The sequence below is a fragment of the Gymnoscopelus braueri genome (genome assembly GCF_963280865.1).
Source record: "Gymnoscopelus braueri genome assembly, chromosome: 16".
NCBI lineage: Eukaryota > Metazoa > Chordata > Actinopteri > Myctophiformes > Myctophidae > Gymnoscopelus > Gymnoscopelus braueri.
This window is the reverse complement of record NC_137616.1, coordinates 32624543-32636359: the sequence shown is the minus strand read 5'-3', so window position 1 is coordinate 32636359 and position 11817 is coordinate 32624543. Positions and strand designations below refer to the sequence as shown.

The 11817-nt window shown below is 48.0% G+C and overlaps 1 long non-coding RNA gene across 1 annotated transcript; it reads right to left on the bottom strand.

Moving 5' to 3' along the window:
* Nucleotides 1-8264: 8264 nt before the first annotated feature.
* On the bottom strand, nt 8265-10556 carry LOC308103115. Its single transcript, XR_013934700.1, has 3 exons — nt 10437-10556; nt 8562-8819; nt 8265-8387 (listed from the first exon to the last, which is right to left on the bottom strand). It is a non-coding gene; the product is annotated as an uncharacterized lncRNA (long non-coding RNA).
* Between the last annotated feature and the right edge of the window lie 1261 nt (nt 10557-11817).

Sequence of the window (11817 nt, the reverse complement as noted above, 5' to 3'; positions counted from 1 at the left end):
TCTCGTGCCTCGGTCTCTACGGGGCCGGGGCATTTCCAAGATGCACCGGGACGCTGCGAGGACTGCGCTGTTCTCCACGCTGCGCCTCGATAGCCGCTTAGCCAGGGCAGCGCCCTGGCTAAGCGGCTCGTCCCCGGTCGTCGCGGATCCAGCAACACGGCCCAGGGAACGTGGGTGGTGGGGCCCACCACGTGCGCTCACAGTCCACAATGGGCCCTCCGGCAGTCCCGGCTGCGAGCGGCGTTAGCCCCCGCTCGCAGCACCTCCAGGCTGCTACACAAGCCGTGCTGCGCAGCACTGCAGCAGCCGCTAGCACCGTGTCTGGGAGAACCACCCAGGTGCAACTACCTAGCGGCACTTCCTCCCCCTCTTCCCAGCCGTCTACTCCGCTGCCACAGCAAGCGTACCGGGCCAGCGGTGCGTCGCCAGGAGACAACGAAGGGGCGACGGCGACGGCGGCATAGGCGAGGGGAGAACGAGGCAGAAGCTCGTGAGTGAGTTAGCTCAGACTAGCTACGTTAGCTGCTTCGCTAGGTTAACGTCGCCTTAGTCAGGCAGTGTTTTGTTGGCTTAACACCCATGCAACAGGTTATTAACAGCGTTGTCCTAGCCTAGCTTGCCTCGCTAGGATAACACCAGCTTGTTAGCCTTCTCACTCTGTGTATCGAGCAAACCTCGGGGGCTTCTGAAGACCTTACTCGATGGACAAGATGGACGGCCCCTCGACTGCCAGAAGGCCATGTTTAATGAAAACGAATGTGTGTTTAAAAGTACAAATTTTTTTCTGCCAAAGAAATAAATGTGTTACATGTTACAAACGATCTCGTTCTTTCACGTGGCTTGAGTGCAGCGGAGCAGTGGAGTCCCCTACCGCGGGCTTCTCTGCTCCAATGCTCTCTGTATATAAGCCCATAATGTCTGTGATGCCCGAACTCCGGTATCCCAGACATTGATGGGCTAATATCTGTGCATGTAATGTAAATGTATCAACGTTCTCAATTACATAAGCCCACACTGTCTAGAACACCCGAGTCCCGGTGTTCTAGACATTGTTGGATAACATCTGAGAGAGCAGCGGGCTTCTCTGCTCCAATGCTCTCTGTGTATAAGTCCACAATGTCTGTGATGCCCGAACTCCGGTATCCCAGACATTGATGGGATGATATCCGTGCATGTAATGTATCAACGTTCTCAATTACATAAGCCCACACTGTCTACAACACCCGAGTTCCGATGTTCTAGACATTGTTGGATCATATGAAGGTAATATAAAAACCCACATCACCCCTGTCCGCCAGAGGGCGCAAATGCGCCAGTGGAATGGGGTCACGCCGGTTTTTGCCTTCCGTCCCACAGGAAGTGCTCACGCACCACTGTGAACCGGAAGTACTTCGGTCAGACATGACCCCTTGGCCGTACCGCCTCATGTTTTGCAGGCCACGTTCGCCTTTAACGAGCGACAAAGCATCCCCTACGGGGAGGAAGGTTTTGTCGCCTCACAGGCCTCCGTCCCACAGGAAGTGCCCACGCACCACTGTGAACCGGAAGTACTTCGGTCAGACATGACCCCTTGGCCGTACCGCCTCATGATTTGCAGGCCACGTTCGCCTTTAACGAGCGACAAAGCATCCCCTACGGGGAGGAAGGTTTTGTCGCCTCACAGCTTCCGTCCCACAGGAAGTGCCCACGCACCACTGTGAACCGGAAGTACTTCGGTCAGACATGACCCCTTGGCCGTACCGCCTCACGTTCGCCGCTGGAGGGCGACAAAGCACCTCCTAGGGAGGACGACTTTGTCGACAAGATGGCGGCGGCCAGAGTAAGTTAGGAAGAGAGTAATGACAGTAGCGTCGATCCCATTGTGAGAATGGAATGCGGAAGTGCTCTGTCTACGTCAATGAGATAGTTCCAATGTTGGAACTATAGCCCATAGAGGCCCGCTTTGCGGCGAGATCGAAGCGTGACGTTACTCTCTCTTCTACACTCTGGCGACGGCCAAGGTAGGATTAATCATTGATATATATATAGTTTTCACTGTATATATCTTTGGGCTTAATTCTGACGCCGGGGTTTTTTCCCCGTGGCCAGTGTCGTGACTCCTCCGAGTCCTCCGTTGGCCCGAGGGTTAGCACCGCCGGCGGCAGTGGCAGCGTCACTGGTCCCCATGGCAACGGTCCCCATGGCGACGCTCCCACTCTCCGAGCGGCCGATGACGTCACCGTCCAAGCCACTCGCTCGGTGTGTGAAGCAATGGACGGTTTGCAAGCCGAATGCTTAGGTATTGCTCACAATACTAAAGGGTTTCAGGCTGCATTTCTCCACAAATCCCCCCGTGACAGAAAAAGTATTGTTTTCCCGTGCAAGGGGTCCAGCAGCCAATACTCTGAGGGAGGAAGTCTCCTTCCTCTTGAGCTTGGGCGCTATTAAAGAATTACTTCCGATACTTCTGTTTACTATCCCAGTACATCAGCGTTACACTGTGTGTGTACAGGGTTTTTCAGTACAGCAGTGACACACTGTGATTGTACTGATCAACTCCCCTGATCCGCAACAACACATTGTGGTTGTACTGGTGTGTTTTCCACGTGCTCTTATGCATATAATCTCCTATGTCGGACACGGTGTTGTTCCTCTCATGCAGAGGGTAAGGCAACCATGTCTCTGAGAGAGGGGGTTCACTCTCTCTCCATAGTGAGTATGTTACGAAGAATTTGTCAAGAAACGCGAGGTTACGTTGTAACCCCGGTTTCCTTAGAATTCAGAGTAACATAGTCAGAGAACTATCTATGAATCGGAACCAACTGGTTTTCTATTCGTAATATTTTCTGGTGGAAAAGAAGGGGGGGGGGGGATACGACCCATTCTGAATCTGAAGGGTCTCAATAAATACTTGGGTCAAAGAGCGGACCTCTGTCTCCGCCATTTTGGAGGGACAGATGCCCCCTTTGCCGTACCGCCTCACGGACTACAGGCCTCGTTCGCCACTAACGAGCGTCAAAGCACTCCCTAAGGGGAGGACGACTTTGTCGACGCTCCGTCCGGAGCCTTTGGGCTCAGACGAGAGGGCGACGGCCAAGGTAGGCTTGCTTCGGACGGCCCCGTTTGTCAGAGTGACAGCGCCGTTGGTTTCCATGGAAACAGACAGGCTGCGCTGGCGGACAAACCGGATGCTGACGTCAGGCAAGGTCCCCGTGACCGGTCACGTGACCCCGCCGTGTCCTAACGGACCGTTAGTACCTCTACTGCCTCGAGCGGTCACCTCAGGGTTAGCACCGCTGGCGGCAGTGGCAGCGTCGCTGGTCCCCATGGCAACGCACACAGGGTTAGCGCTGCTAGCACCAGTAGTAGCGTCTTTGGTCCCCATGGCAACGCACACACAAAAAAACGGTTCCCTTGGAAACGGATCTCAACGTTTCTTGGCCCATGGTGATTTAGCCTTGACTAGCTTGTTAGCTGCTAGGTTTGCAGAACCTCCAGTCAGGCTACTGTTGCTTCGATTGGCGGCTAACTGGCCTCACTAACAACCGCACATTGCAGTGTGGTTTTTTGGTGCAGCGCATAGCCAGCCCCGCTGAAGCAACACCACGGTGGCCACCTTCCACCGCTACCCTTCCACGGTCTCTAACGGCCCCGCATGTGCGGGTCCGCTGGATCACGTGGCGACATCACCGGTCCAGTTGGAAACGTGTGCGTTGTCCGCACTGGGTGACATCAGAGCCCCTCCTGACTCGCTTGCTGAGGCAGCTTGTTGGGGAGTTTGCAGTCCGGAACTGTTTTACTATCCCGGTACTTCAGTGGTACACTGTGTGTAGGGTTTTTTTCAGTACAGCAGTGACACACTGTGGTTGTACTGGTCAGCTCCCCTGATCAACAACAACACACTGTGGTTGTACTGGTGTATGACCCTCTCTGCGGACGGTGCGTTAAGGAGATGGGTGGACCAGCATTGTTTTCAATGCTTATTTCCACGTTCCTTTCTATCCACCACAGTCAGGAGGTGGCGCGGCACACAGACGTGGCCGTTTCCCCACTTGACGTCGAGGGGTTTTTCACCGTCACCGTCCGTCGAGCGTCTTGGTCCCGTCTCAGCAGGCCACCTTCATAGGGGATCTCGCTGGGCTAGACCAGGCTCACGGCGCGTCTGTCCCGGGCGGGATAGACAGCGTTTCGGCCTAGGGTCTTCTCGCGTGAGGCGACAAGTCACATACAGGCTATGCGTGCAGGCGACGGGTCTCATGACTTCGGCCTTACACCTGTTTCGTTTGGACAAGCCCCACGTGTGGCCTTTTTTCCCCGGAGGTGGATGTGGGCTCTTGGAGCCCCGTCCACCTGAGGTTGTCATGTCCTGATCGGAACCGACAACACCACGACCGTGTGCTATGCCAAAAAGCAGGGAGGCCTGGCCTCTCCAGTGTTGGACAGGCTAGCTGGCGATCTGACGCTGTGGTGCGACGCGCGCCTTACGTCAACCAGAGCCTCACAGGTACCGGGCCTCCTGAACAGTGGAGCGACTCTGTTGTCCAGGGGCGTTTTTTGGTACGCAGATTGGCCTCTCCTCCGGAGATAACAAGCCAGATCTGGGCCAGGTTGGCCGACTGAACTGCTTTATGCATTCCCGTCACGGGAGTTGGTCCTCTCAACTTGTCAGACTCCACGGACTGTCAGTGCCACTGGTGGCACTGGCGTGGGGCGCATGGAGGTTAGGAATAATCCTCTCCTCTACAACGAGCCCTGGGCCCTCCCCCCGATCAGAGATCTGCTACGGCAGGCAGGGGTCGGAATTTTCCACAAGCAACCTCAGGACCTAGACCGGTGGGCTTGGCCCGTGAGGGGGAGACCTTGACTTCTTATGGCCTGCCCCCTGAGGTGGTAGCTACCATCCAGGGGGCGAGGGCCCTTTCCACGGGGTCTGCGTACGACGACAGGTGGAACCTGTTCGTGTCATGGTGTCTGGGTCAGTCACCGCCGGTTGAGGCCTTCCGGGCCTCGGTACGCAGCATCCTCATGTTCTTGCAGGACAGATTGAACCAAGGTCTGGTTTTCTCGATGGTTAAGGTGTACCAGGCGGCCATTTCCGCTTGTCACGTGGGTTTCGATGACATGACGGTTGGCCGACATCCGCTGGTGCGTAGTTTTATGAACGGTGCCAGGCGGGCCAGGCCGGTCTCTAGGCCTCTGTTCCCGGCCTGGGACCTGGCGGTGGTGCTGGGGGCGCTTTGCCTCCCACCGTTCGAGCCTTTTCACTCTATGGATCTGGAGATCGTTAGTCTCGAAACGGTTCTTGTGGTTGTTTTCACTACAGCTACACGGGTCAGCGACATACATGCGCTCTCAGTAAGTTCGGAGTGCATGAGGTTCTTGGGAGGCGACAGCAGGGTTTGGTTAAGCCCAACATGGCGTTTGTTCCCAAGAACGGAATGGTGACCCAGACACCGGTTGAGCTGATAGTTTTTCATCCGCCTCCTTTCGCTTCGGCAGAGGATAGGCGGCTGCACTGTCTCTGCCCAGTGAGGGCGTTGAAGCTCTACTGCCAGAGGACGGCGGTCGGCCGGTCGTCGTCGCAACTTTTTGTCTCCTTCGGCCCAGATGGTCGGAGGAAGGCAGTGACTAAGGCGACGCTTTCTAGATGGAGTGTGGATGCCATTTAGGCTGGCCTACGTCAGTAGTGGCGCTCCGGTTCCAGAAGGACTGAAGGCTCACTCTACTAGAGGCGTGGCTACTTCCTGGGCCCTCTCCAGGGAAATGTCGGTCCAGGAGGTGTGCGCGGCCGCAAACTGGTCGTCTCCATCGACTTTTGCGGTTTTCTACAGCCTGGATGTGGCAGCGGCGTCAGTGGCGCACGCTGTACTGGGCATAGCGGCTGTCTCTAGTTAGGGTAGGGGAGGTTAGGCAGGTCTTTTGTGTAACCCGCCTTTGTTCCCTTCTCTACCTTCCTTCTCTTGAGTCCCCTCGGAACCACCGTTGGTAGGTTTCCAGGGGAGGAGGCCCTGTTTCCTTGTTTTCACTTATGGGTCAGACTTGTGTCTGTTCATTAGATGAATAGGCAGACTTGGTCTGTCAGGGTCCTTTTCTTTCAATTATATACCGCACCCCGGCCCGGAGGGCTGGTGGCGCCCGTGAGGCCGAAGGTCACGTCCAGGGGGACGGGGCCTTATGGCTAGGGGGCGTGCGGACCTGAGATTCGGTATGGCTATAAGCCCAGGGGGGTTTATGCATCCCATAGTGAGTATGTTACGGAGAATTGACAAGAAACTCAGGGTTACGGATGTAACCCCGGTTTCTTTAGAATTCGGAGTAACATACTCACCTAACACCCCTGTTTGTGTGCATCTGCATGCAGGAAGCGTGTTAAAGAGGATGAGCCACGTCACGCGAGAGGTTTTATACCTCTTCCGGTCTACCGGACACGTGACATACCCTTCTCAGCCAATGAATGGCCCGGGAGTTTATGGTATGTAGCTCTGCATCAACGCCAGGGGGCGGTGATATCCCATAGTGAGTATGTTACTCCGAATTCTAAAGAAACCGGGGTTACATCCGTAACCCTGAGTTTACAGGTGTAAAAAGTGAGTGAAATTTGTTTTTGTGCAAGCTCCTTCGTTTTTGTTGTTTTCAGGAAGAGATCAAGTGAAAAAGATAAAGAAGATGGAGAGCAAGGTGATAAAGAAAGAAAAACAGAGTAACATATGCAAAAAAAGAAGAAGATATTTACATATATGTAGCATAATCCAGCTGGTACAGTATGTACATAAGGTTAGACATAAGGTCCATATGGTTAAACACAAAGGTGGTAGCACGTTGGTAGGTCAACGCATAGCAGCAGGTAAGAGATTAGACATTAAGGTGCGAATATGTGGATAAATAGGATAAATGTTTACTGGACGGTTGCAAGATATAAAGAAATTACGTGCTTTTTGGATCTTGCTATGGAGATAACATGCAATAAAATAAAGACTTATTTTAAATGTACAATTCCAATAAGTTTGTGAATTTTACTCTGTACGAGGTGAACATTATTTCAAGTGATGCATGTGCCGTGACCATAAATCTATTATATTGTCTTCATTTCCTTTGTAGCTATTCTTTTTTTCATTACTTTTTTGTTATTGTTCATAAACTGTATATTGTTGCATCATCATTTAGTTTTTTACACTATTATGTTTGACCTTATTCCCCTTATACAAAATGTATTAGTTTACAGTATATGTTCAGGAAGTAAAATAACATCTTAGCAGGGTAAACACACACACAAACACACACACACACACACACACACACACACACACACACACACACACACACACACACACACACACACACACACACACACACACACACACACACACACACACACACACACACACACACACACACACACACACGTACAACTTAATTTATCTTTCCTGAAGCTTCCAACATGAGATTCATTAAAGTCACCCATCATGAGCTAAAATGTAATCCATTCATTCCACTTAAATCTTCCTGTAGAAAATAAGACCCAAAAGGTCCTAAGCGGAATTAAAGTGTGCTTGGTCTTTGGTGTGTGTATACATAATGTTCTCCATCTCATACCTGAGCTGAATGTAAGGGCCAGAGTCGGGTCACTGGAGCAGTTGCCATTGATAGCCTTAACGTCTACAGCGTAGATGGTGCCACACATGATGCTTGTAAGAGTACAATGGAGTTCAGAGGACAGGCAAGTGGCGTTGCCTTGACTACTTGAGGCAGAAACATAGTACTGTACGGCTCCCTTGTGGCCAGACCAGGACACAACAGCACTGTTGATGATACATTCAGGAGCTATAGAGATGTTGGAAGGAACACATGGCACTACAAAGAGAAGAAAAATTAAAAGTTAAACAAACTTTGGATTAAAACTATAATGTACTGCACTAACATGAAACAATCTAACTGGGCTCCAAGATATAAATCATGAAGAACATTTTACATTAACATGATTTGAATCTCAAAGTTAATAAGGAGAAATGGGGCAACCTATTTCTTCCTTCCACCCTTTACTCAATGTATGCATTCATCCATAACTAGATTTTTAATCATTCAATTGAATTAAGTTGACTCCCAGAGAGAAAAACAAATCAGCATTGTGGTGTCTTTGGTGAACATCTCACCTGTTTTCAGATCCACAGCTGAACTTGGTTGACTGTGACAACCTCTGTCAACAGCTACAACAGTGACAGAGTAGTTTTCACCACAGTATAGATCAGTGAAAGAGCAGGAGTTTGCATTGCCTGAATTGCAGGTCTGGATGTGTCCATCATGTGCTGTTGCTGTTGCTATGTACATGTCTGCTCCTGTGTCAGGGGACCAGGACACTGTATTAACCCCGCATAATGTAGAAACAGAAACATTACTGGGTGGGCAAGGACCTGGAGACATAAGAGGGAAGAAGTGGAGAAAAATAAAGTTTATTCTCTTTGACGCTTCGTTGAACTGAACACATAAAAGTATGTGGAGACTATTTTAATATAGAATTTGTCTGTAGGAGAATATTCAGATTAGTACATAGTTTTTAGATTTTAAGTCTTGTTGCTGCTCTGTACCTGCAATGAACTGATAAGGAAAGCTGGGATTCCCAGCACATGAGTCAGCATATGGTGTCACTGTGATGGTAAAGGTCTGGCCACAGTGCATGTTGGGTATCTGACAGCTGGTACTGTTGGTGTAGCAGTAATATATGTGTCCATCCTGGCCCACCGCTGTCACATTGTAAGCTGTGGCACTGGGGCTTCCCACCCAGGTCACATGGGTTGAGTTGGGACACACCAGACTGGCAGTAACGTTATATGGGGCACACAGGGCTGGGAAGAGAAAGAAAAAAGAGTAAGAAAGTGAATGAGGATCATCTTTATTGTCACATCACAGGTTTACAGGTGTAAAAAGTGAGTGAAATTTGTTTTTGTGCAAGCTCCTTCGTTTTTGTTGTTTTCAGGAAGAGATCAAGTGAAAAAGATAAAGAAGAGGGAGAGCAAGGTGAGAAAGAAAGAAAAACAGAGAAACATGTCAAGGATATGCAAAAAAAGAAGAAGATATTTACATATATGTAGCATAATTCAGCTGGTACAGTATGTACATAAGGTTAGACATAAGGTCCATACGGTTAAACACAAAGGTGGTAGCACGTTGGTAGGTCCACGCATAGCAGCAGGTATGAGATTAGACATTAAGGTGCGAATGTGTGGATAAATAGGATACATGTTTACTGGACGGCTGCAAGATATATATGGAGATAACATGCAATAAAATAAATACTCATGTTAAATGTACAATTCCAATGAGTTTGTACATTTTACTCTGTACGAGGTGAACATTATTTCAAGTGATGCATGTGCCGTGACCATAAATCTATTATATTGTCTTCATTTCCTTTGTTGCTATTCTTTTTTTCATTACTTTTTTGTTATTGTTCATAAACTGTATAATGTTGCATCATCATTTTGATTTTTTCTTTTAGCACTATTATGTTTGACCTTATTCCCCTTATACAAAATGTATTAGTTTACAGTATATGTTCAGGAAGTAAAATAACATCTTAGCAGGGTAAACACACACACAAACAGACACTCTCACACACACACACACACACACACACACACACACACACACACACACACACACACACACACACACACACACACACACACACACACACACACACACACACACACACACACAACTTAATTTATCTTTCCTGAAGCTTCCAACATGAGATTCATTAAAGTCACCCATCATGAGCTAAAATGTAATCCATTCATTCCACTTAAATCCTCCTGTAGAAAATAAGACCCAAAAGGTCCTAAGCGGAATTAAAGTGTGCTTGGTCTTTGGTGTGTGTATACATAATGTTCTCCATCTCATACCTGAGCTGAATGTAAGGGCCAGAGTCGGGTCACTGGAGCAGTTGCCATTGATAGCCTTAACGTCTACAGCGTAGATGGTGCCACACATGATGCTTGTAAGAGTACAATGGAGTTCAGAGGACAGGCAAGTGGCGTTGCCTTGACTACTTGAGGCAGAAACATAGTACTGTACGGCTCCCTTGTGGCCAGACCAGGACACAACAGCACTGTTGATGATACATTCAGGAGCTATAGAGATGTTGGAAGGAACACATGGCACTACAAAGAGAAGAAAAATTAAAAGTTAAACAAACTGTGGATTAAAACAATAATGTACTGCACTAACATGAAACAATCTAACTGGGCTCCAAGATATAAATCATGAAGAACATTTTACATTAACATGATTTGAATCTCAAAGTTAATAAGGAGAAATGGGGCAACCTATTTCTTCCTTCCACCCTTTACTCAATGTATGCATTCATCCATAACTAGATTTTTTATCATTCAATTGAATTAAGTTGACTCCCAGAGAGAAAAAACAAATCAGCATTGTGGTGTCTTTGGTGAACATCTCACCTGTTTTCAGATCCACAGCTGAACTTGGTTGACTGTGACAACCTCTGTCAACAGCTACAACAGTGACAGAGTAGTTTTCACCACAGTATAGATCAGTGAAAGAGCAGGAGTTTGCATTGCCTGAATTACAGGTGTGGATGTGTCCATCATGTGCTGTTGCTGTTGCTATGTACATGTCTGCTCCTGTGTCAGGGGACCAGGACACTGTATTAACCCCGCATAATGTAGAAACAGAAACATTACTGGGTGGGCAAGGACCTGGAGACATAAGAGGGAAGAAGTGGAGAAAAATAAAGTTTATTCTCTTTGATGCTTCGTTGAACTGAACACATAAAAGTATGTGGAGACTATTTTAATATAGAATTTGTCTGTAGGAGAATATTAAGATTAGTACATAGTTTTTAGATTTTAAGTCTTGTTGCTGCTCTGTACCTGCAATGAACTGATAAGGAAAGCTGGGATTCCCAGCACATGAGTCAGCATATGGTGTCACTGTGATGGTAAAGGTCTGGCCACAGTGCATGTTGGGTATCTGACAGATGGTACTGTTGGTGTAGCAGTAATATATGTGTCCATCCTGGCCCACCGCTGTCACATTGTAAGCTGTGGCACTGGGGCTTCCCACCCAGGTCACATGGGTTGAGTTGGGACACACCAGACTGGCAGTAACGTTATATGGGGCACACAGGGCTGGGAAGAGAAAGAAAAAAAAAGTAAGAAAGTGAATGAGGATCATCTTTATTGTCACATCACAGGTTTACAGGTGTAAAAAGTGAGTGAAATTTGTTTTTGTGCAAGCTCCTTCGTTTTTGTTGTTTTCGGGAAGAGATCAAGTGAAAAAGATAAAGAAGAGGGAGAGCAAGGTGAGAAAGAAAAAAAAAACAGAGAAACATGTCAAGGATATGCGAAAAAAGAAGAAGATATTTACATATATGTAGCATAATCCAGCTGGTACAGTATGTACATAAGGTTAGACATAAGGTCCATATGGTTAAACACAAAGGTGGTAGCACGTTGGTAGGTCCACGCATAGCAGCAGGTATGAGATTAGACATTAAGGTGCGAATGTGTGGATAAATAGGATACATGTTTACTGGACGGCTGCAAGATATATATGGAGATAACATGCAATAAAATAAATACTCATGTTAAATGTACAATTCCAATGAGTTTGTACATTTTACTCTGTGCGAGGTGAACATTATTTCAAGTGATGCATGTGCCGTGACCATAAATCTATTATATTGTCTTCATTTCCTTTGTTGCTATTCTTTTTTTCATTACTTTTTTGTTATTGTTCATAAACTGTATATTGTTGCATCATCATTTTGTTTTTTACTTTTAGCACTATTATGTTTGACCTTATTCCCCTTATACAAAA